Source organism: Notolepis coatsorum, assembly GCF_963971535.1.
Source record: "Notolepis coatsorum genome assembly, chromosome: 15".
In the NCBI taxonomy this organism is placed as follows: Eukaryota; Metazoa; Chordata; class Actinopteri; order Aulopiformes; family Paralepididae; genus Notolepis; species Notolepis coatsorum.
This window is the reverse complement of record NC_140179.1, coordinates 48,321,310-48,348,084: the sequence shown is the minus strand read 5'-3', so window position 1 is coordinate 48,348,084 and position 26,775 is coordinate 48,321,310. Positions and strand designations below refer to the sequence as shown.

At 42.3% G+C, this 26,775-nt stretch overlaps 1 pseudogene across 1 annotated transcript in view; it reads right to left on the bottom strand.

The window, feature by feature from the left end:
• The window catches only part of LOC311242037 (adiponectin receptor protein 2-like), a 103,346-nt pseudogene that overhangs the window by 40,671 nt on the left and 35,900 nt on the right, over positions 1-26,775 (bottom strand). Inside the window, exon 2 of the transcript XR_014620993.1 lies at positions 22,834-23,347. The product of XR_014620993.1 is annotated as an adiponectin receptor protein 2-like (transcript). The remainder of the gene's footprint in view (positions 1-22,833; positions 23,348-26,775) is intronic.

The following is a 26,775-nucleotide window of genomic DNA, read 5'->3' as shown; positions in this document are numbered from 1 at the left end:
ACTCGCTGTCCGTCTCAGACACACGACCTGCAAACTGCCGCTGCTCCTCCTCCCTAGCCCCGCCCGCCCCCGTGTAGAGTTTGTAAACAAAGAGGGCTGAGAGGCGGCTCCTCTGCTCGAGTCTGTAGTGCATTCGACCTGCGCTAACGTTAGCTACCTAGCTATCGTTACCGTTTAAACAAAATTACCCAGTCAACTATTCACGTTTAGTAGGCATTGTCTAACAGTATTTAGCCGGCTAGCTACCGATAGCTCCTGATATCAACAAATGATCCAGAAAGTCTAGTAGTCCATGTTCATACCTCCGTTAGCTTGCGTTAGCTTGCGTTAGCTGACGTTAGTTTACTGTTCAAAACGAAATGTCCCATTGAACTAAAGTTCTGTCTTAACGTCATCTAGCCGGCTAGCAGTAGCTACAGATAGCTCTTGATATCAATGTCTTATAACATTGATTTAATGCGTATTCGAGCTGAGGGCTTGCTGAATGTGAAATGACCAAAGCACAGTAGCGTTACCAATAGGGTCCCGCTGCAGCGCCGGAGAATCCTTTTTGGAGCTGGAGGCTACTAGAGTACACACAGACAGTGGAGCTGTTTGCAGATAGCGAGCATTTTGACTTGTTGCGTGGTGGCGATGTCTCGCAGATAATACAAGTACAAGTCTAATTATATAATATATATATTTTATAAAAAAAACAATTTTTTCTTTTTTTTATATAAAATAATTTTTAATTTCTTTTTAATCAAAAACAATCGGTATCGGCCGATATGGCTCACGACGATCGGTGATCGGTATCGGTGGCAAAAAACGTGATCGGGGCATCCCTATACAAAACCTCTCGATGTCTCTCTTTCATAGAAGAATTTGTGATATCTGTGGTGCTCAATTGGTATCCTTAATGGGACTCCATGAGCCTTCAAACATACCAATAACTGCGTAAAAATAATGTGTGGAACTGGTGAGATACATTTTTTTATGTATGTCTTTATATCTACAAAAACCCTGTTTGTTGAAAACATCTCCTAATGTGTGTATGCCCTGCTTTTCCCATTTAGGGTATCTTATAAGTCGTTTTCCAATCAGGAGTGCATTGTTATTGAATAGGGGAGTATGACTGCCATTTATGTACTGTAGGTTAGAATATTTTTTTAGTGTTTCACGCCATATCCGGATCGCATGAGTAATAATGGGGCCAAATTTCAATTCGCATTGCTTAATTGATAATTTGGTGTATACTATGTCCTGCAGTCTATGTGGTGCTACTATATTTACTTCTAAGTTTCTCCAGGATACAGATGCTAGGGAATCAAACCAGGTTGTCAGTGGTCTTAAAGTGTACGCCTTAAAATAGTGGTAAAAATCTGGAAATGCCATACCTCCGTCGGCTTTGTTTCTCTGTGCGGTGGATCTTTTTATACGTGGAGGTTTGTTATTCCAAATACATTTTTATGTGGTAGAGTGTAATTTTTTCCAGTAACCATCTGGAGGGGGTAACGGTAGCATTGAGCTAATGAAGTTGATTCTAGGTAGGACATCCATCTTAACTATTGATACACGTGCCTGTACTGAGTTTTTAAGTTTGGACCACCTGTCAGTCATATTTGATCTTATCTTGGATTTTTATGTAATTGTACTTCACCGTTTGGCTTATAGTAGGGAATACTTCAACTCCTAAACATCTGAAGTGTTTAACCATTGGTATTTCTTCTGGAAGGAGTATATCTTTTGCAGGGGCATTAAGTGGAAGGAAAGCCGACTTTGGCCAATTTATCCTAAATCCAGATAGATTGCAAAGTCATCAAAGTCATCAATCAACTTGAGAAGATGAGGCATTGAGGTGTTAGGGTTTTGCATGAACAGTATTACGTCGTCCGCATATAAACTAATTTGATGTTGTGTGCCCTTGATTGCGATTGGTTCTATGGATTGGGATTGTCTTATATATTGTGCTAAAGGCTCTAATGATAAAGCGAATAGTCCGGGGCTAAGAGGGCAACCCTGTCTAAAAGAGCGTGATACCGGAAAGATTTCGGAGGTGATTATACCTGTTGTAATCATGGCCGATGGGTCTTTGTATAATACTTTAATCATATCAATGAATCCTTTTCCTAACCCCATCCTTTCTAATACTGCCCATAGATAAGACCATTCCAACCTATCAAAGGCTTTCATCGCATCCAAGGACAGCATCGCCTTAGGTGTGGTGTCATCCTTGCTGGCATCTAGCACATGTAGTAACCGTCTTATATTATCCGTGATCAAGCGGCCTCTTATGAAGCCAGTCTGATCAGGATGAACTAAAGACGTCATATGCTTTTGAAGTCTGATGGCTAATACCTTGGAGTACAGCTTGATATCGGTTCCGAGGAGGCTTAAGGGTCTATAACTACCGCAATCGGTGGGGTCTTTGTCTTTTTTAAGGAGAACTGTTATGAGTGCAATATTGTCGTTCTTATGGAAGTTCCCCTCCTTGATTGAATATAAAATCATATTAAGTAATAGGGGTCCAATTACATCCCAACATGAGAGGTACATTTCTGGTGGGATACAGTCTCTTCCAGGAGCCCTACCGCTTTGCATTTCAGATATGGCCTCCCTAAGTTCATCTATTGTGATGGGTGTTTCTAACTGTTTAGCGTCATCTTTAGGAAGGTTAATTTGATTAAGATATGTGTCCATTTTGTTTTGATCGAAGACCGTTTCTGATTTATACAAGTTGGAGTAGAACTCTTTGAATGTCTCGTTGATTTTTTTAGGGTCTGTAACAAGTCCTTGCTGTGCCTTAATGGTAGTTATATCTGCAAATTTTGCGTTGGCTCTTAACTGCATAGCTAGTAGGTGACTTGGTTTAGAACCATGAAAGTAATGCTGTTGTCTTGTGCTACATATTTGAACTTCAGATTGTTGTTTATAAATGGCATTAATCTCTTTTTTTAACACATTAATTTGAGTTTCCAGTCGAACCGAGTAGTTGTATTGTAAAGAGGAAAATAACGTAGAGTAAAGCGTTTCCAGCTCTGCCAGTTTTGAGCAAAGATTCTTGCGTATTTTGGAGGAAAAGTACCCGGTAAAATCCTTGATCAATCCCTTTACCGACATCCATAATATTCTGGGGTCCTGTACCGATTTCGCATTCTCCAGTAGGAATACAGAAAGAGCTTCTTTGAATTGTGTAATGAATTCCTTGTTTTTCAGCAATATCGAGTTAAATCGCCATCTTGGGGCTCGGGGTGACAGTATACCAAATGATCCTTTTAGGAGTAAATAACAGTGATCCGATAGTGAATTGGGTACCATTTCCACGTCATAGTTATCAAATAGTCTCGGGGATGCAAAAACATAATCTATTCTGGAAAGTGTGTTATGTCTTGCAGATCGACAAGAGTACTTTCGGGTCGTAGGGTTGAGTGATCGCCATAGATCATTTACACCTGTATTCTTAGACCAATCCTTTAACGCATTAGATGCATTTTTCTGGTCGTTGGAAAAGGTGGGATAAGATTTATCCATCCCAGGATCCCAAATGGCATTAAAATCCACGCCAATTATAAATGAGTATTCAGGAAGGTTTAACATTGTTCTGGTAAGTGTAGTGTAGAAGTTGGCTTCGTACAAATTTGGGGCATATACCGTCCGCTACCAACGCTATTTTCCTATTCCTGTATTCAATTTTAGCTATGGTTATCCGACCATCTGTATCAGACCATACTTCCTTCAATTCAATATTCAACTTCCGTTTCACGACTATAGCAACTCCACGGGATCTCGTTCCAAAGGAAGAGTGACTAATGTTATGATATATGTTGTCCGCTAGCGTAGCTTTGTCTTCCACTAAAATGTGCGTTTCGCTTAGAAGAGCCACGTCAACCGGTTTGTTTTTCATCAGTGTGAGCACGCTTTTGCGTTTATGTTGATTATTTATTCCCCCAGTATTCCAGATCATTATATTCAAGCTAGCCATAATCTATACATGTTGTTGTGTAATTGTTGGTAATGCTTCTGGAGTGCGAATTCACAATGGATATACATCCAACTATTGAGGTCCCGTTGAGAGCCGAGCTTAAAAACATACATATATACAAATAAACCCCTAAATCCCCCTCCCTCAGAGAGTCGTACAGGGCTGTGTTCCTTAGACACAACCTTCGCGTATAACTCCCTCCCTTACACCACCGGTTAGCCCAAAGTGAGCCTTTTAACCTTAACTTTCCTATGCTAATTGCCATAGGATCTAAAACTTTTCTAATTTGTCACTCGTGGTCTAGCGCCTTCCCTTTAATGTAGTAAAAATAAAATAAAAAATGTAAAATATACCGCAATTGGCATATTTATTTGAACCTTCTACTAACATGTATATGTGGGAACCTTACAGAAAAAAGAGAAAAAAAAGAGAAAAAAAAATATTTTTTAGAACTAAATTATATAAATCCCTAAAGTAATGGAGCAATTGCTTAAAATAACTTTGTCAAGCTTATACCTTTAGATGAAAATGAGGTTTTTAAATCCTTGTATGCAGTCCGTCCCCCGACAAGTGTGGGCATTAAACCGTTATGAGGGTTTATTGAACTTACATATCTGGTTCATGTGCATATACATACCGAATGTTATTGTTCACAGGCCTACCCAAGAGTTATGTCATTCCAGTGTATTCCAGTATATTCCAGTATGACACTGAACGATCGAAAGAAGTATCCAGAATGTTCCAGAGTGTTCCAAAATGTCAATGTCAGAATATTGCCTGCACAAAAACCAGAAATCTATAAATATAGTGCCTATCGTTTCGTATTAAACTATTTGTATCTCAATGTTGTCAACAGGCTTATTTGCTGCCGCTTTTTAAGTCCGAGCCATGGCAAAGTCATCCAAATAAAAATAAAAAAATAAGAAAAAGAGATGAATAAGCTTGTCATCTGAGATGGGCCGATGATGCGCCCGGTATCACGTTGTGTTTCCTTCATGTAATCTTCGGCGTATTCAGGCGGCGTGTACCTGTTCCGCAACAGTAAGTGACTTCCGGGGTAGGCCTGATTGGCCCCGACAGGCACGTGACGCGGCAAACTCAGGACGCGCAACGAGGCTGCTGAGAGCTGTCGCGCGGAAATAGGCTGTCTATTGCCATTCTCTAACACAAACTCTAACCTTAACCAGCTCCTTAACAGCGCCTAAACTTAACCGTTCTAACCTTAACCAACTCCGAAACAATGCCTAACCTTAACCTTAACCATGCCTAACCTTAACCATAGAAAGAATATTGCCATTCTCTAAGACAAACTCTAACCTTAACCAGCTCCTTAACAGCGCCTAAACTTAACCGTTCTAACCTTAACCAACTCCGAAACAATGCCTAACCTTAACCTTAACCTTAACCATGCCTAACCTTAACCGGCGAAAGAATACACGTTAAAAAAAAAAAATCACGTTAAAAAAAAAAGTTTTGATGGGATTCGAACTCACCAACAACGGACCGCAGGATCGCAGGACCGTTGCTCTGCCAGGTGAGCTATAGCGCCGAATGAGAGTCATGGCGTATTTGGACGGTTACGTAATTCCGTACGCTCTGCCGCTCGGCTCCGCGGAGCATGCCGCGCGGCAGAGAAAGTTGCGCGTCACGTGCCTTGTCGGGGCCAATCAGGCCTACCCCGGAAGTCACTTACTGTTGCGGAACAGTTACACGCATTCAGGCGAGCGTATCCCGATTATTTTCCCATTTTCCCCCACAATGGGAAGAAATGCTGGGTAGCGTAGGCTGGGCTGGAGTTTTTTCTTATAGAGCTTCTGCATCACTTCCTTGTAAGGGGCTCGTCGGATTATAGCCTCCCTGCACAAATCTTCGCAGAACGACTGTTGTGGAAAATGTGTATACGGGGGTGGAGGTAGGAAAGGGGTTAGTCTTGACTAGTTTAATATAGGTCAACTAGCAGGGCTCAAAGACACTAGGGCGACAGTCTGGCTGATGTTCTTAAAACAGCCTCAAGATAGGCAGATGGACATTTCAGTACATCATATCGTGTGCTCTAATCTTGTGTCTTTTCTCTCTTTCATACATACACAGCACACACACACAGACACACAGACACACACATACACAGCACACACACACAGAGACAGCACACACACACAGACACAGCACACACACACAGACACACACACATACACACACAGACACACACAGTCACACAGCACACAGACACACACAGTCGCACAGACATACACACCGACACACACACACACACACACATTCCCTGTGTCACAATACACACATACAATACACACACGTCTGTACACAGACGCACACACACACAGACACACACACACAATACACACATACAATACACACACGTCTGTACACATACGCACACACACACAGACACACACACACACATAAACACACACACACACACACACATCTCACTAAATCTTTATCTCTCTTCGATGTTCTTAATGTTTTACATCATATCGTGTGTGTACATCATATCTTGTTTATCTCTCTTCGATGTTCTTAATGTTTTTATCTAAATCTATGTTCTTCTTAAATGTCTTTATCTCTCTTCGATGTTCTTAATGTTTTTATCTCTCTCCGATGTTAAATCTACGTATCATCTTAATGTACGTCATGTCAGATCTGACATGATATGATACGTCATCATATCTGTCATGTGGGGGCAGGACAGAGGGGATTTAAGGGACAAGCAGAGGGATTGAGAGTTAGAGTGTTTTTTGTTCAAGCTGTGGTGATCCTCTGCTCGATCCATAGCTTTTGCTGTTAAGAACTTCTTTTCCTAAATAAATTACCTACTTGTTACAATTGGAAATATCGTCTCCTGCTGTGTTAAACAACCATCAGCCACAACACGACACTGGTTTATCTTTATATTTCAGTTTCCCCCATTGCTTACGTGCCTCTCTGATGATCGTGTCTCTTATTTCTGTTTTACGCAGAGTAGCAATGATAACTCTCACCTTGTTGCCGCTGGGGTCCCGGGTACCGATTCTGTTACAATGATCCACTAACGGTATTGTGGGGAGGATTTCTTTACCTAGAATTTCAGCTAACACTGCTGGAAATGTGTCGTCTGTGCATTTCACTGATTCATCCAATCCCACAATACGGGTATTAAATCTACGATAGTGACGTTCGGAATCGAGCAGCGCCTCCATTGATTTCTCTTCGTTGTCATGTATCTTCTGCAAAAGCTCTTTGTCCCCCTGTTGCATCTCCCTCGCCAGCTCCATGATTTCTCCATGAAGAGCATTCTTGTTCTCATCAACTTTCAGTGTATATTCATCCACAGTGTTTTCAACTGCTGTAATACGCTCGGTTTGTGTTGCAGCTCGATATATAACCTAAAATCGTCAGCCTTGACGTCCGCTTTATCCATCAGGTCCTTTATCAGATTAGTCAGAGACTCGAAATCGGGTGGTGTATTCTCCATGTCTGTATTGGTTGAGGTTGCAGGAGCGTTGGCAGGAGCGGTGGTATTGTCGGATATTTTCTTCTCAATTTCCACTGCTATCCCTTTCACGAAGCTCGTCCCCGCCGGGACCGTTATATTGTCCTCTGCTATCTCCCTCATGGGGCAAGTCATCGCCGGGACCGTTATATTGTCCGCTGCTATCTCCCTCACGGAGCAAGTCATCGCCGGGACCGTTATATTGTCCGCTGCTATCTCCCTCGCGGAGCGAGTCGCAGCCGGGGCCGTTATATTGTCTACTCCGTGTCTCTTTCCAGGTTCTTTCTCTTTCTTTGGTCCCATGTTGAATCTTTCTTTCTGTTGATATAGTTAGTAGAAGGTCTTATTTAATATATACGATGAGGTTTAACACATTAGTGTTGTACAAATAAGGTTTTGAAGCGAAATTAACATTAACGGGAGCGGAGCGTTGACCAAACGTGACCGCTACATCTCGTTCTCAAACCGGAAGTTACTTTAACACACTTTATATTTATTGGTAAAGAGATTTCCACTACAACTCATACCTCATTGCACCTTACCCTAAGATGTACCTCATCCCATTTCTGCATTGTACTGTATATTGTATTGTAACTCAGTCACTAATTTTCTTTTCCTACTCTGTTGTATATTGAACACTTTTGTTTACACTTGTTTTACGTACTTTTGACTTCTATTTTATACTTATCTATTTTTATTTTTATCTAGCACACTCTCAGGAGCAGAACAGAAAAAAGCATTTCATTTAAATGTATTCTGTATTTTTGTACGACAACTAATAAAGAAACTTGAACTTCAAGTTCAAGTTCAAGTTTCTTTATTAGTTGTCATACAGAAGTACAGAATACTTTTATACAAAATGCTTCTTTCTGTTTTCGCTCCAGAGACTGTGCTAGGCAAAAATAGATAATAAAATAAATATAGCAAGTATAAAATAGAAGTAAAGTACGTAGACAAAAATGTTCAGTATATACATATATACAATGCTCTATGTAGAGTAGAAGTAACTGAGTTACCATACAATATACTATACAGTGCAAAGCAGAAGTGGAACGAGGTACAATTTAGGTACAATATAATTTACAGTAAGGTGTAATGAGGTATGGGTTGTAGTGCAAATTCTTTACCGATAAATATAAAGTGTGCTTAGGTGTTCTAAAGTGTGTAGAGTGGGTGCTGCAGTGAGTTGTATGTTTAAAGTGAGTGTGTGCGTCTGGATGTGTGTGCTGTGAGTGCATTTGATGGTTGTTACATAGTGTTATTGTTCGTTGAACTTGAACTTGAGAGTGAGAGAGAGACAACATGTGACCCGACTGTGGTTTTCCTGGAACGTTGTTGAAGGCAGAGCTACTAGACTGCATTCCTGCGCATCAACACAGACTGACAGGCAACACGTTTTTATTAGGTAGATTTCTTTAGCTCGAGCGCTGCTACATATTTCCCATTCAATCGACTTGGGCACTGCGCAAAAATTCTTAGGCGCTGTGCTGGAGTCTTTACAATACTGGATGCATTGTCTCTGTGGTATTTCCTGTGTTCCGCTGTGTGTGTGTTCGTATGATTCACTGATGCCATGACAAGTTTTGCGCTTTCTTTTTAAACCTTCAGGTGTGGTCTGTGGCTGATGACATGACAAGCTTTTCAGGAAATGTTGAGAGAGAGAGAGAGAGAGAGAGAGAGAGAGAGAGAGAGAGAGAGAGAGAGAGAGAGAGAGAGAGAGAGAGAGAGAGAGAGAGAGAGAGAGAGATAGAGAGATAGAGAGAGAGAGAGAGAGAGCGAGACATCAAGAAAAAAAGGGAACGAAATGGAAAGAAACAGATAGTAATAACACAACAGACAGAAGAAGAGATGGAATGAGTAATAGAGTGAGAAAAGAGGACAGTGAGGGTGAACGAAATGGGGAATGAGTAAAATAGAAAGTGAGAGCGAGAAAGAGAGAGCTAAGAGAGAAAGAGAGCTAAAGAGAGAGAGCTAAAGAGAGAAAGAGAGAACTAGAGAGAGAGAGAGAAAGAGAGCTAAAGGAGAGAGAGAGCTAAAGAGAGAGAAAGAGAGCTAAAGAGAGAGAATAAAGAGCGAGAGCAAGAGCGAGAGAGAGAGCACAAGGCCGTCTAGACTCGTGGTGTAACTACCTGTAGGCCAGATCAGTGTGAATGATCAGTATTTTAGGTCAGTGAATACCACAACCACAACACCAGAGAGAGCTCCACAAATCATGTTAAACCCAGATTCGGCTCAAACAAGGGACTAAACACGTTTCGCAATTATGCCACATCACTGTGGAACGCCCTACCAAAAGCTGTAAAGGAATGTGAATCACTACCCACTTTCAAAACCACTCTCAAAGAACACCTACGGGAGACTGCAATTCGAAACTGGCCCCTGTAAATGTCCTAACCCAACCCCCTCCAGAAAAGCTGCTGGCCCAGATGGTATAACAGGACGCATACTTAAGTCCTGTGCCAACCAGCTAGCCCCAGTGTTCACCGCCATATTTAATCAATCCCTGGCGGAGTCAGTGGTCCCTGCCTGCTTCAAGATGTCTACCATCATCCCTGTACCAAAGAAACCCTCCCCAACATGTCTCAATGACTACAGACCGGTGGCACTCACCTCTGTGGCCATGAAATGTTTCGAGAGGCTGGTCAAGGATCACATTTGTGCCTCCCTCCCCAGTGATATGGACCCCATGCAATTTGCATACATGCCAAACAGGTCCACTGACGATGCGGTCTCCCAAGTACTGCACATCACCCTCTCTCACCTTGACCGCCAGAAGGGGGGCTATGTGAGACTGTTGTTCATTGACTACAGCTCAGCGTTCAACACCATAGTCCCCACCAGACTGGTGGACAAGCTGATCAAGCTGGGTCTGAGCTCCGCTCTGAGCGCCTGGATACTGGACTTTCTGAGTGAAAGGCCCCAGGCGGTCAGGGTGGGGGGTCAGACCTCCAACACCATCACCCTGAGCATCGGGTCCCCCCAGGGCTGTGTTCTGAGCCCCCTGCTGTACTCACTATACACACACGACTGTGTGGCCAAGTTCAGCTCCAACTCCATAGTGAAGTTTGCGGACGACACAGTGGTGGTGGGGCTGATCTCGGACAACAACGAGAAGGCCTACCGGGAGGAGGTTGAGGTACTGGAACGCTGGTGCCAGGACAACAGCCTGCTCCTGAACATTGGTAAAACCAAGGAGCTGATCGTGGATTATAGGAGAGGACAGCAGGAGACACACACACCACTGAGGATAAACAGGGCTACCGTGGACAGGGTGAGCAGCTTTAAGTACCTGGGGGTCCACATCTCAGAGGATCTGACATGGTCAACACACATAGACTCAGTCGTAAAAAAGGCGAAGCAGCGCCTCTACCACCTGAGACAGTTAAGGAAGTTCAGAGTATCTGGGAAGATACTCCAGTCCTTCTACTCCGGAGCTGTAGAGACAGGGAGCGAAATTACCTTTTTGACTCACCGGCCAGTGGCGGGTAGATGGGAAGAATCTACCCGCCAAGCATATTTCTTACCTGCCAAATTTTTTTTGATTAAAAAAAATATATATATTTTATATAAAAAAAATTTTTTAAATAAAATATATATTATATAATCATACTTGTAGTTGTATTATCTGCGAGACATCGCCACCACGCAATAAGTCAAAATGCTCGCTATCTGCAAACAGCTCCACTGTCTGTGTGTATACTTGAGTAGCCTCCAGCTCCAGCAAGGATTCTCCGGCCCTGCAGCTAGACCCTATATTCAGCTAGACCCTACATTCAGCATGCAAGGATTCTCCGGCGATGCAGCTGGACCCTATTGGTATAACGTTACGGTTCTTTTGTCAAATCACATTCAACATGCCCTCAGCTAGAATACGCATTCAATCAATGTTATAAGACATTGATATCAGGAGCTATCTGTAGCTACTGCTAGCCCGGTAGATAACGTTAAGACAATTTAGTTTACTGGGACAGATAGATCTAATGTGAGCTAGCTAACGTGAGCTAGCTAACGAGGGAACGGAGGTATTATGCACTCAAGTCGACTATTGCTGGAGCATTTGTTGATATCAGCAGCTATCAGTAGCTAGCCAGCTAGATACCGTTAGACAATGCCTCGTCATGTATTAAACTAAAAGTGAATAGTTGACTGGGTCATTGTTTAAACAGTAACGGTAGCTCATGGAGGTCCGATAGACTAGAGCAGACTGCCCGCATATCGCAATGGTGGCGTTTCAGGAAGTAAACAAGCCAAATGAGAGCTTCCGATTGGTCATTTGCTTTCTTTCTCATGAAACCAGTCACGTCACTCTACTGTGATTGGACCGTTGACTTGAGTGCAATGTGGGACTTGTAGTTTTTTAACGATCTCGCGGCGGAGAAAAAAAAGACGAGAGGCTATAATCTGTACTTGCACAATCAAAATAAGAGTATCGTTATGAACTACACGTCTACACGCCACACGGCGGGCAGCCCTCTAAGTGTCAAGCGCCAAAGGTAAAAACTGAGTGCCCCTGGCGGGCGGCGGGCTTTAGTTTCGGTCCCTGTGTAGAGAGCATCTTGACTGGAAACATCACTGCCTGGTATGGAAACAGCACGGCACAGGACAAGAAGGCCCTACAGAGAGTGGTGCGCTCAGCCGAGCGTACCACGGGTATTGCACTACCACCCCTGCAGGTTCTATACAACAAGAGGTGCAAATCCAGAGCCTGCAGAATAATGAAAGACCCACACCACCCCAACAACAGCCTGTTCATGCTGCTGAGGTCAGGCAGACGCCTGCGAACTCCAGCTACTAGGACAGAGAGGCTTCGGCTCAGCTTCTTCCCCCAGGCCATCAGAGCCCTGAACACTGAACTTTACACACACAAGCACACATGAGCACACACACGACAGACACGCTCACACACTAGCAGCCACTTTAACATGAGCAAGCACACACTCATGCTGCACACGCCCACACTTATGGCCACTAAGGAAAGGTCACTTTAAAAATAGTATAGCATAACCTGAGATTGTATAAAATATGTAAATAACTATGTAAAAATACCGATATGCCCTACTATGTTACTTGTTTATTGCACAATGTTGTTTTATTGGATTCTATTATATGTTGTTACTACTGTATTGCACATCGTTGCGGGCAAGACCACCTGCATTTCATTGTATACTTGTATGCCGTGACAAATAAAACTCTTGACTTGACTCCAATGTACAGTAAATTACCTAACCCAATAATACACGAGACCCTCTTCTTAGAACCAAGGTTTCGTCGATATTCCAATGTACAGTTTTGCTTGTAAAGTTGTACAGTTTCCCGCACCCCGCCTACCCAACCCAACCCCCCCCCCCCCACCCAACGACCTCCAATGTACAGTCCCCCACCCCACCTCCTCCAATGTACAGTTTCTATGTCAAATGTATATACTCTCTTTTTTAGACTCTTTTTGTATCACAAACAGTACTGTATTTGCAAATCTGGTATGTCATAAATGTATAGATGTAGCAGTACTGTCTATCTGTATGTCATGTATGTCATATATGTTATGATGAATTGAAAATGGGGGACCCTGATGTAAACAAAACGAAAGTCTTTCTCTGGTCTGCATCCCCTTAACAATTGTGTGTATTGAGCTGTACTGTACCCATTCTGCAATCTGTTAATAAAGTTTTCAATCAATCAATGTGAACGGAGCAGGTTACACTTCCTAGCCTACAAACTGGCCAAGGCTGATAGCTGCTACTCATGTGGGCAGGAGAGCATCCCTACATGGCGTCTGTTATTATTCAAAGTCACTAATCCCTATGGAAAGAAAGAAAAGAAAGAAAGAAAGAAAGAAAGAAAGAAAGAAAGAAAGAAAGAAAGAAAGAAAGAAAGAAAGAAAGAAAGAAAGAAAGAAAGAAAGAAAGAAAGAAAGAAAGAAAGAAAGAAAGAAAGAAAGAAAGAAAGAAAGAAAGAAAGAAAGAAAGAAAGAAAGAAAGAAAGAAAGAAAGAAGAAAGAAAGAAAGAAAAAGAAAGCTTGATCAGCCTTTGGTGGAAAACAGCTCGTCTGACATTACTCTACTACACCAAGCCACACAAAGAAACACACACAAAGAGTCTTGAATCATTCAGACGTGTGAGGTGTTGAGATGGACAGACAGCCCCTGCTGGTGTGGGAGGAGGCCTCTGGAGTCCTCTCAGGTGTCCAGCTTGTGTTACAGCAGGTAAAAAGCCTTCACACAGGCACGCACGCACGTGTTGTGTTTCAGATCAGGGGGCCCACACCGATCGCCTTTCACACCAAAGAATAGAGCATCGGGTCAGTGAATGTAAACAAACCACACACAGACATGCAAGCGCACGCACACAGACATGCACACACAGACATGCACGCACACACGCACACACACACACACACAATGGCTTTGAAAAATTATGTAACAGGGAAATAGTGAGCTGCATATTCAAAATGCTCAATCACAGTTTTACTATCGAGAGTGTCAGAGGAAAGTATTTGCTACAACGCAAACATATTCAGAGAGTAATTCAAAGTGATGTGATTTTATGTTGAGAACACTATAATCTGCCTAATGGAGGTTAAATGTGACTTCTAAAAGACAGTTCAAATCAATCACCATCTCTACCAAAAGGACGTAAAAATAGTAACTAAGGACTCATAAGCCTGGTCCGAGTGGGAAAAAGAACCATTCTGTGTTGTCAGCGATCAACCAGTGACTTAAAATATGAAAGAAAAACGAGGAAACGTGTCACGGCTGTAGTGTGCACTGTCCCGGTCCAGCGGATCTACGTGAAGAATGTGTCTCGTCTGACCCAGCTGTGCCTGGTCCGTCATCACGCCCAGCTGTCACCTCCAATTAATTCATCTATCTGATGCAGCGTATCTGCAGGTTTCAACAAGTTAGATGTAAGACTTTTTGAGATCTTTTAATACCAATTTCACGACCATACTAGCAAAAAAGATACGCACATAGCGACACTGAACTTGCGCGCCAATAAAAATGCTCTCTCACCAGATACACCAAGCTCCCGGTAGCCCCGCAAAAGAAAAGAAAAAAACATGAATACAAAAACATTTCATATATTTAATATTATTTCATCTCCCGACAGATTGTAAATGTGCAAATATATTTTAAGACTTTTTAAGACTTTTAAACATCCGGCAGATACCCTGTGATAGGTTGCAACTGCTGGCCACACCTCAGGCTCTGCCAAGAGAAATCTGGAGAAATTCACAGTATAATAAGTCACTATATAGCTATAACATGTAGTTGTTATGTTATAAAAAATATATATATACAATATATATATACTGTATCTACATAGTAGGGCTGACCCCTATTAGTCGATTAGTCATTATCATTCTTTCCAAAAGAAAAGAGGCCTAGAAGCGTGGCTAACGCTAATGGCACGCATACCAGAGGCTAACTGCCTACAAAAACAGGCACAGAGGCACTGAAAGAGGATTTCACCCATCTAATGAACACACTAGACTAGACAAATATCAAGATGTATCCATCAGTGGACCAATTGCATGCTTTTGCAGAGGACAAGAAGCCTTCAGTCGACTCCTTCAGACATTAAGCACCCCACAGTCCAAATGGAATGATAAAAAATTAAATAAAATTAAATATTATTAGTCGATAGTCGACAGATAGTCCACTAATTGCAAATTTTGGCCAATCATAGTCGACCATCCAAATCCTTAGTCGGGGACAGCCCTACTACATAGTAATTTATTATAGTGTGAACATCCCCACTCAACTCCAACCGACTGATCGGACCATAATAAAAGATGTAAACAAAGTGCAACACGAAGCGGTAGTTCTTTTGCCTACAGGTTGCCGTTTTGATTGGTGTCACGGATTCTACCATTAAGACTCCTCGTCATCCGAGATTCAGCCCGTCGAATCGCTGCCTGTGATAAAAGGTGTATTGGAATAGCTGAGTGTGTTGGCTCAACATCACCGTTTCATATCCATTTATAGCTCCGCTCTAGACAGTACACACTACACACAGATGTGTGTATCGACTGAAAGCGTGGAGCATATTCCCAAAATACTCCTTGACCTGGAACCTGAATGGAGCAGCTCCAACAGAGAGATAAACAGGATGTGATGAAGACCACTGTGTCCACAACAAGGAAACTACTTCAAACTAAATCATTAAATGTGATGTGATTTTATGTTGAGTAAAATCTACTTAACCTCTTAAGCCCTAGCCATATTATCCAAATATCCGCCTAAAAGTACATACCCAAGTAAATGGAAGATTGCTCCACTTCCTATTTGACAGTGAATAACACCATGCTAACATTGGCCAGACGTGAAGAATTGCCACTGAGCTCATTCAGCACCTTCGTGAGATCAAGTGTACTAAAGATGAATAAAGGGCAAATGATTTACAGTGGGTTTTGTAGATACAGTACTGCATTTTTCCACCCGGACACATGCTATTTTAAATATGAATATAGAATATCAGGCCTATAAATTACCTTATTATGGCCAAGTCATACATATCTGGATCGGGCCAAATCTCCTCTTTCCAATGAGTTAAATTTGGATTTAGTACCACCAGGCGCCCCTTTCACAGAAAGGTAAAGAAACAATATACATTGTATTTTATGGCAATAACGTTCAGGTTTGTTCGACCCGTGAGATATAATCACGAAAATAATGAAGAAAAAATGTCTTTCATGTCAGCCGGCTGCACGTCCATCGAAAGCCCTGTATACATTCATTAATCTTATCATACATATTCATTAATAAATCTTATCATACATACATATTCATTAATCTTATCATACTGTACATATATACATTCATACATTTATTGGGTTATATTTATATATTTATTTATTGGGTTGTTGTGGGGTTATTGGTGTTGCTGGTTGTTTGGTATATTAATGTGTATAGTGTGTAGGAAACGGTTAATTAATGACATTCGGTACAGCCCTACACTGTGGTATCATTTAAAAACATCTTTATTGATCAAATAATGGTAAATGTTTCAGTCCATATTGGATTCAATCTAATCCTCGACTAAAACCAGCTGAGCTCAACCGCAGATGTGATGTCAGCGGTTCTCCGGGTGGGGCAGGTCGGGCAAAACCCCTTTACATTACTGCACCAGCCTAATTATAGAGCGCTATACAGATCATATGCACACACACGCGCGCGCAATGAATGCCCATCCCTAAACTAACCCTTATTCTAAACCTCAATGTGAACCCTTTTCAAAAGAAATCCTCATCTCTTGTTCTTCTTCTTGAAGAGGACATCTGGTACTCATAACACACACACACACACACACACACACACACACACACACACACACACACACACACAGTGTGGCAGGCTGATCACATCACATTGCTGATGAGACCTCAGGTTCAGGATGAACATGTCACGATGTCATCATGTCTGATGAACATGGCACGTCTGTGTGCGTACAAGAGAGAGAGAGTAGAGAAAGAGAGATAGAAGGGAATGGAGCGATAGAGAGTAGAGAAACAGAGAGAGAGAGCGCAAGAGAGAGAGAGCGCAAGAGATAAGAGACCAGGGTATGACTCACATCTACATGCTGTCTCATTTCTCCCCTGGCAGGATGGTAGAAGTGCACACTCGCATGTGGTGTGTGTGTGTGTGTGTGTGCGTGTGTGCACAAGAGACAGAAAGAAAGAAAAGTCCGTTTAGGACGACATTGTGTTATCAAAAACTAAAAGCATCAAAAAGCAATAGCTCTCATTCATCCCACTCACTACGGCAGCTCGGCGAGCGGTGTGACGCTGCCTGCCGCGTTGTACCTCTCAGGTCCTGCGGTGTTCCTCGTAGGACGTCGAGTAGGTTATTTGTGGTAGTGGCAGGCCGTCGTAACTCAAGCCCTTTACAAAGTGCTCAGAAGGGTGGCGGTGGGGTGTGTTTTGACGACGGAGGCGGAGCGCGGTGTGTCGCGGCCCAACGTGTGACCGAGGAGAAGCCATAGAGGGAGCGCGTCCGTATTTTTTGCAGGGCTGACCCCGATGCTTTGAAGCTCCATCGCCGCTTGTGGTGATTGATGTCATAATGGCCCAATCCTTCCCTTTTCTTTGTTTTGGTGGTGTTGTTGTTTTTGAAGTCGAGGCGGAAAGGCTGCAACTCTACACACGTTTACGGCCCATCTAACCCGCACCAAGCCTTGGCAGCACATCACCCCCATCCTCATCCACCTCCACTGGCTCCCGTATACAGTATCATACAACATCCTCGTCCTTACCTACAAATCCGTCCATGCCCCCCAGTACCAATCTGACCCCCTACACCCCCTCCCGGAGGCTGCGATCCTCCGCCACGGATCTGCTCTCCATCCCCCACACCCGCCTACAGACTTTTGGGGACAGAGCCTTCAGTGTGGCGGCCCCCACCCTCTGGAACTCTCTCCCGGCTGAGATCCGTTCTGCCACGTCCTTGGACTCCTTTAAGACGGCCCTGAAAACCCCCCTGTTCACAAAGGACTATGGCCTCTAGTCGCCTTTATTGTTATTATTATTTATTTTATTTAGTCCTTATGTGTCTTTTTTTGTTGCTTTGTAAAGCTGCCTAGGGTTTCTTGAAAGGCGATATATAAATCCAAGCTATTATTATTATTATCCAACGATCTAAACCCATCTAGTAAGATGCTCTGAATGGTCACGCCCTGAATGGCCACTGCCTCACCATGCATGGAAATGCACAGAACCTTGCACATTGGTCCAGTCCCGTGCCAAACAATGCCCACTGAAACACGGGGCCAAACGTTCAGATGGTGGCGCTATAGGAGCGGCTTTTAGTAAAAACGTGTGAAAATTTATTAAAAAAAAACTGTGCAATATGCAGGTCTGTAATCCTCTTGAGGTTGTTGTTGGTCCATATGATGTGAAACGTTCATACATTGGTACCTCTTCAGTTATGAACATAACTAGTGATGCACCGATGTGAAAATTGTGGCCGATACCGATAACAGATATTAATATTGCTGTTCTGGCAGATACCGATATTTACCGACACTTTTATGCTAATCAAATAAAGAGCTATTTTCCAAAACGCATTTTCTTTTTACTTTTGTAACTTATTTTCAGAAATTAGTGATATTTTGAAACTATTTAAGGCCAAAAATGTAAAAAAAAAAAAAAAAAAAGAAAAAAGAAGAATAAAAAAAAATTAATTTTTATTTTTTACTAATAATTTATAATCGGCCCCATCTTCATATCGGACCGATACCGATACTGGCGGCCGATATATTGTGCATCACTAAACATAACACAAGGAATAGCTACTGGCAGGTATTTCTGTCATTGTGAGTTCAAGTCCTCTGAGTGGAGCATAGGAAATTAAAGTTGTTATTATGTCCACGGTAGGTGGCACCTCTTTTTTAAGTGGGCCCTGGCCAATAAGGCAGCATACAGAAGATGTTCACATTAACAACATTAAAACAAACACAAATAAAAACAAGATGGTGAGAGATACAAATACAATAAAATAGAGAAAATGTCTTCACATTTCTATAAAAAGAGAATATTAAAAACATGATCACTCCGTTTTTTTAATGATCAGTTCCAATGAATGGCCTCAAATCAAAAGGCCACAAGAGACGACATAAGGCATTAAAAAAAATATTGTTTGGTTCCTGTTGGTTGTCAGTTAAGTCCAGGGAATTAATTTTATTTTATTTCTTCCCACAGCGACTATGGATAGGGAATTTCTTTATTTAAAGGGGAACTATCTTATAAATGGCCTTTTTGAGTGTTTAGCATTGTTTTCGAGCTATGTGAACTTATATTAATATGATCTATGTCTCAAAATTCTCATATTGGCGCATTCTTCCAATTCTCCTCTCACAATATTCACCCTCACTGAACTGAGTCATTTGAAAATGTGATGATTTGTGATGTCAGAAAGACACCGCTGCATGATAATGGAGAGGTACAAGATGAGCTGCACACAGTGGTTGGAGCCCAGGCTCAAAACGGCTCGAGATCTTGAGGTAGAAAAATGCTGTTTTTGAGGACTTGATTAGAAATACAAAACAATGAATAAAAAATATATATATATTACAGAGGTGTTCCATAGACTCACAGGAATTGTGTAAAAGTGCCCAAATAGTGAAAGAAATAGTAAAATAGTTCCCCTTTAATTAAAATGTTCACGACAACATGGATGCATGCACTCTGCCAGCATGTTTAATATCCATAATAATAATATCCATAATACCCCACTTCTTAGGGACCTGCACTGACTCCCCATTGCTGCACGAAGCCGCTTCAAGGCCCTCGACCTGGCATACCGTGCGGCGAAGGGAACCGCTCCCGCCTACCTCCGGTCAATGGTCTCTAACTCCACCCCCTCAAGACCCCTACGCTCTGCATCTTCTGGCCGCCTCAAACCTACTCCTATCCAAGCTCCGGGAGGGTCATCAAAGAGAAGCCGCCTATTCTCAGTCCTTGCACCACAATGGTGGAATGCACTACCCACCCCAGTTAGGACAGCCGAAACCCGTCCAATCTTTCGCCGTCGACTAAAGACACACTTCTTCAACCATTATCTGAATTAAAAAGAAAAGAAAAAAGATATCTAACCCTAACTAACCTTACTACCATGCACTTGTCCTAATAAACTAACCTACACTGTAGCACTCAACACTTTGATGAACATTGTTACTCAGCTGATAAGAGTTGTGCCCTTCCTGATGACTTGTCGTACAGAACTTGTAAGTCGCTTTGGATAAAAGCGTCAGCTAAATGACCAAATGTAAATGTAAAGGTTTGACTAAGATTTGTATGAAACTTTATTATAAAAAAAAATAATTAAATTTTTTTTTAAACTCATAAAATAAATTGGGTCGCACCTAAATCGGCAGGGTCGGTTGGCAACCGGAACCAAACCATTTTTTCTTTTAGGCCTAAAACACATGTGTACATGATGCCGTATGTCCTTCATTCACTGGGGGGAATTATTTATGACCCACTATAGCATGTGGCACATATGTGCTCCAATGAGCACCCATTGTAGAGTTGGGTGACCCTGATGTAAACAAGACGAAAGTCTCTCTCTGGTCTGCATCCCCTTAACAATTGTATGTATTGAGCTGTACTGTACTGTACCCATTCTGCAATCTGTTAATAAAGTTTTCAATCAATCAATCAATCAGTTTATCATGTGAAACGTACGACACCTACATACGGCTGAACAAGCTGGAAATGCCATGCATGTTCAAGTCAAGTCAAGTCAAGCAATAATACAAGTAATAAGAATAAGACATAACAGGTATAATGTACAAAATGTTTACAAAAAGCATGGTAAAAGACATGCTACGGTCCTGCGATAGTGCAATACAATGTTAGCTACGGATGAGGCACTGGGTCTTACTGTATGTACACTACTATACAATCTACAGTTATACTATATATCCTTATGCTACAGTATATCCATCTATTTACTATACAAGAACCACTCCCGTTCTTTTTTTTGTTACCTTTCCATTGTGTAAAGTGACCGTTGAGTGTGAGCGTGTGCAGCGTGTGTGTGTGTGTGTAATGATCAAAGACAGTGCAGAGATAGTACAGGGCCCAGGGCTGAGGAGTAGCATCTAGCTGGTTCAGCATTTGAGCGCTCCTGATGGACACTGAATGAAAACTAGAGCTCCTTCCTCCTCTTCCTCTTCTTCGCCCGGCCCCATTCCACGGCTGCGAAGAAGCTATAATTGAGTTTATTGATTTTCATTGGGAGTTCTTTTTTCCCCCATTGCATGCACAGTCCAGGGGGAAAGTATTTCACCGCTGCGGTACATGAATAATGTGTACGTGACAGATATAAACCTCGACTTTGTATGTACGCACAAACCCGCAGAACGCAGTGGTTATTATGGTGCCCCTTTCCGAGCGCCTAATAAATAGACCGATGGGACATGATGACGGGTCATTTTCAGGTTAAGTGTGGACTGGGGCCGCCGCCCTCGACTCAAGACATTCTTAGCCAACCAAAACTCACATGACTCTAATTGATCGGTTGATTTTTTTAAATCGACAAAGAGACTCTGTTTCCCCCACATGCGATCATGCAGAAGTAGGACTCTGTTAGTGCTTACCAGAGATGTGGTTATTATTTTTAAGAGAAAATAACTCATTCAGCATTGGAGGAAAGGCATATGGGGCCCTGGACCTTTCCAGAGGGATTCTGTTGCCGGGGGAACAGTAGGGACCACAGTGTGTTTCCTGTCAGCTATTCATATTAGCGAACACTGCGAGAGTAAACGCGAGGCCCATGTTTACATGTTTACGTCGTCGAGTTAGAAAAGGTCTATAAGATCAGATGACTGTGTCTCAGGAGGAGGGAGAGCCATCATTTGTTTCCGAAGGTTCCCGGTTTCGATTCCCACTCCTCCTGGTCAGCGGCGTGTCGATCTGGATCACGACGAGTGCTCAAAACTTGCCATTTCTTCACATATTTTAGCTTTTTCTTCTTTTTGAGAAGTGATCTAAATATTTGTGGTTTGAAAGCAGATGGAAAACAGGTCAGGCATGTGCCGCCGTGTTGGAACAGTGTTTTGTCCTCCAAGTCGCGTGACATAATGAACCATGAATAGTCTCCGATGTCATTCAACAATGTCCCTCCCCCTGGGGAGTGGGCTCACTGGGCTGGACACACCAGCTGCCACTCATTGTTTTGAATTTGAATTATTTATCAACCAATTGGTTACAAAGTTCAAGATTCAAGCGGAGTATGATCGAGCAAAATGATTCAATCAAATCCTTTCTTTAGTAGATGTCACAGGGTTTAGACGGGAAATTCTAAATTATTTAGCAGATTATCACCCACACACACACACAAACAAACACAAATAAACACACAGACTCATCTGGCCCTCGCTGATCGAGTGTCACCTGATGCCAAGACTTGTTTAAATATTGATTGTGTATGTGTGTGTGTGTGTGTGTGTGTGTGTGTGATATGTTTGCCATGTCACCAGTAGACCCAAACCACATGACTCTGAACCAACGAGAATTGAGCACACACACAATAATTGTCTCGCCGTCTCCTATGTGTGGGGTGGCAGTGGCTCGGGAGGTAGAGCAGTCGTCTGGCAATCGGGAGGTTCCCGGTTCGATTCCCGCTCCTTCAGGGCAGCGTGTCGATGTGTCCTTGAGACAAGACACTTAACCCCTAATTGCTCCCAATGAGCAGGTTGGCACCTTGCATGGTTGCCTCCGCCGTCGGTGTGTGAATGTGTAAAATGTGAGGAACAAATTGTAAAGCGCTTTGGATAAAAGCGCTATATAAAAAAGCAGCCATTTACCGTTTACTCTCTCAGTAGATGCACACCAACTTAAAATACACACTCGCTTTCTCACATGCACACCTGCAATACTCACCCCATTGTGTGTGGGGCATTCTGTGGCGCTGTGGCGATTGGTCGAAGAACACGAGTTGGTCGTGTCATCCTTTTCCCATGGGCTCATGGGATCTGTAGGCGTGGAGTCATTGTTGGACCTATTTGTAGTTCTTTCTGTGGTATTTGTAGTCCTGTGTCGCAGCACGAAGGCCGAGCCCTCGGCCCCACTTAGCTCTCCTCCGTCCAGCTTGAGATGCTGGACTGAACTCCACCAAATCTGGGCTGGACTGAGCCGGGCACAGAAACCCCACAGTGGGTATTTAAGAAACCCTGGAGCAACCCGGTGGGAGTTGGGGGCAACTCAACGGAGGGGATTTCAGTAGAAGTAGAAGAACCGCGTCGGACTCGTCCGGAATGGACTCAAGGCAACAGGGTGACGGGCTCCACCCGGCCGACTGGATTATTATCTGGACCGGATCAGAGGTGGTCTGGATTATCTGGACCGGATCAGAGGTGGTCTGGATCGGAGCCCCGGGTCTCAGGCCTCAGTGGGTCTGGAAAGAGAGACGGAGAGAGAAATTAGTTTCTTCATTTTGCTTCACCCGTTTACAAAATTGACAAGGAGCACAGCCACAGGGTTCCCACAGACATTGCAAAATGAAATTCAAGGACTTTTAAGTACTTTTCCAAGCACTATTTTTCATTTTCAAGGATGTCACTCGAAGGATACAATTCACTTTTAAATGCAGTTTTTTAAGCATCTTCTTGGCCTTCTTGCCAGCTAGAGCATCACACATGAAGAAATGAGGAAAAGCAGTTGGAGCGTGCGAGACAGCGACTCGTCAGATTTTATTAAAACAGAACAAAAAATACTATTTCTTGATTCAGAGCACCTTGTTTAAGCACCTTGTTAAAAAAATTCATTGTTTGCTTGTTTCAAGGAATTCCAGACCTTGTGACGGGTGAAAATAATTCCTGAGTGGACCCAACAGGCCAAGGTAGCTGCTTGATCCCCTCTCCAGTGTGCCAGCAGAGAGAGGGTTCTCGTTCTCTCTCTCTCTCTCTTACATCTCTGTTCACAGCCGTGACCGTGGTGCTGAACTGGACACTGGAGTCTCATTTCTCTCTTGAGAACATTCACTTATACAAACACAAAGACTGAAATGGATATCTTTGTAGGGTCTCTAGTCTCCATCTATTTAATTTGACTCAACAACACACACAGACAACCTGTGTCTTCCAACAACATTATGGCTAAGGCTAGTCTGACACTCCCGACTTCGGGGACGAGATATGCACATCTATTGACGGGACGTATTCTATCTGGAATAATAATGTATAGGAAAGAGTAGCCAAATTTTCAATAAAAACTATTCTAAATCTACATGCATTGATGATTCTTTATCTAGCCTATGAATTGTTTTTAAGCTTAATAAACACAGATAATATTTGACCATAATTTATTCCATTTGTCCAGGACATTGAAATCTTCCAGGACTCGTGGACCGGAAACCCTGACTGGGCTGTAATGAGGGTCAAATCTAAATGTTTTAAAAAGTTTATGGCAGATGAGACTTCTTGATGCAAATTGGGATGGGCAACCTTCTTTGCAGCAGGAAAAGGGATGAAGACCTTGCACAGAATGTTTGTGTAGTTTTCTTTCTTCAAACATGGCTGCCTGTAACCATTGGTAACCACTTTCTAATCTATGTGCAGAGTAGGTAAACACTGAAAATGTTTCACTGTGTGACCTGTTTACAAGATCCAGTAATAAAACAATCAATTTATTAAATGTTTGTGGATATATTTTAGGGGACAACAGTGGCTCTCAGGACGTAGAGCAATCATCTGATAGTGTAGTCCTTGAGCGAGACATTTAAGTAACCCCCTAACTGCTCCCAATGAGCAGGTTGGCAGTGGCACCTTGCATGGCTGCCTCCGCCGTCGGTGTGAGAACGGGTGAATGTGAGGCATAAGTTGTAAATCACTTTGGATGTAAGTGCTATATGAATGCAGTCCATTTACCATTTCTCATATCAACACATAGCAACCATTGTCTCTTCCATTGCATGCAAAAAAAACAATTGTGTTACAGGTAGCCATGTTGGAAGACGGAGAATCATTCTGTGCAAGGCTTCTATTGGCAACTGGATAAACGTGGCCAACAAAATGGGTTTTAAGGACATAATATCATGATAGCATACTGTTTGGTCATAGAAGTTGGCAAAACTGGCAATCAGCATTGCCCATGAACGCTGTGTAATCTAAGCCTTAATATCCTGCACTACCAACAGCCAATAGGAAGCCGCAGACGGGCTTTCGTGGGGAGTTGCTTAGCAACCAGACATGTCAGGGACAGGAACACGAGATTGCACATGCAGGAAGTAGGGTAAGTGTCGGACTGATTTTCTCTTTTCTCACTTTCTCTCTTTTTTCCCATGGGTCTCTCCCTCTCAAAAATCCCTACTAGGACTATTACTAGTTTTGGAACCAGTTCCAAGTTAGTAATATAACCGATTTTGTTAAGTTCTAAGTCTGACAAATCCACTCATCAAAGACCTCTCTCGCTCTACTACACTCACAACTACACTCCCATTAGGTTATATATGATTGTTACCACATGCTGAAAAAGAATATTTTGAGATTAGAAAGGATTTGGATTCATACTGGATTCAGATTTAATAACTTGCTTTTAAAATGCAAGCCCTAAGCATGAGGACATTCAAATTAGCACACACACACACAGTCTCCACAGAGGCCATATCAAGGTGAACATGCAAAGCATTAGATGACTAGTCTATATTTAATCTAACCCCACACACATAGAACACACATTGAGCTTCCAGTGTTAAAGCAACAGATCAGATGTTTGGAACCATGGCTCTATTTCCAACTTACCAATGATGTGGTTGAATAGGATCAGTAGAGTGCTTCCTCAGTGCAACCCATGCTGTTCCTCATACTAGCTCCAGTGAGTAGGCCACCAATTAATGCAAAGTCAATCTCCTGTCCTGTACAAGCTGACTGAGGTTCATTCATCTACATTGTGTACATTGTAGTGTTGTCAAAAATATTGAAAAATCGATACATATAGATTCTGAATATTTAAAACGGTTTCAATACCCATTTCCCGAAATATCGATATTTAATTATTCATAATTTTTTTTTTTAAATATATATTTTTTTTGTATAAGGAAGTTGCATTGTTCATTTCAATACCTGTAATAGTACAGCAGTCCACACACACACACATGTGCATTCAGTTAAGTCGGAATATGACTAATACAAACAGTTCAGTTTGTCAGGTACATGCAACACAGATTACAGTGTTTACATCCGTCTGCTTGAGAAAATACCATGTTCTGCAATAAAAATGATTGAAGTGAGATGAAGTTATTTTTTAATGTGTGATCTAAAGATGAACAAAGGGTTTTAAAAGTGTTATATTTATCTTCTCTTATAGTACCAGAGAGAAGCTGAGGAGAATCAACCAGCAACAAAAGCAAAATGTATTAAAAAAATAAAATAAAAATTAAAATTAAATTTTAAGATTGAACCTTTTCCCCCGTGGTATCGAAAATGGTATCAAATATCGATACTTTTCAAGGTATCGTATCGAAGTTCGAAATTCCAGTATAGTGACAACACTAGTACACTAGAGTCATTTTCAGTGAGCTTAGGTCGGCTTGTACAGACGGGAGCTTGACCCCATTGACTTTGCATTAGTTTGCGGAGCTAGTATGAGGAAGAAGACCCGAGACTAGGGATGCACCGATCCGATATTGATATATCAGATATTGGCCCCGATATGACTAAAATAGCTGGATCGGGTATTAAAAAGAAATATATATATTTTTTAATAAATAACATGTATCTCTCTCTCTTCCCCCCCCCCTGCATGCTCCCTCTCATGGAGGCCAAGTCAAGGTGAATATTCCCCAAAGTAACGGGCCACTGCATTTAACCTGCCGTCCCTCCAACA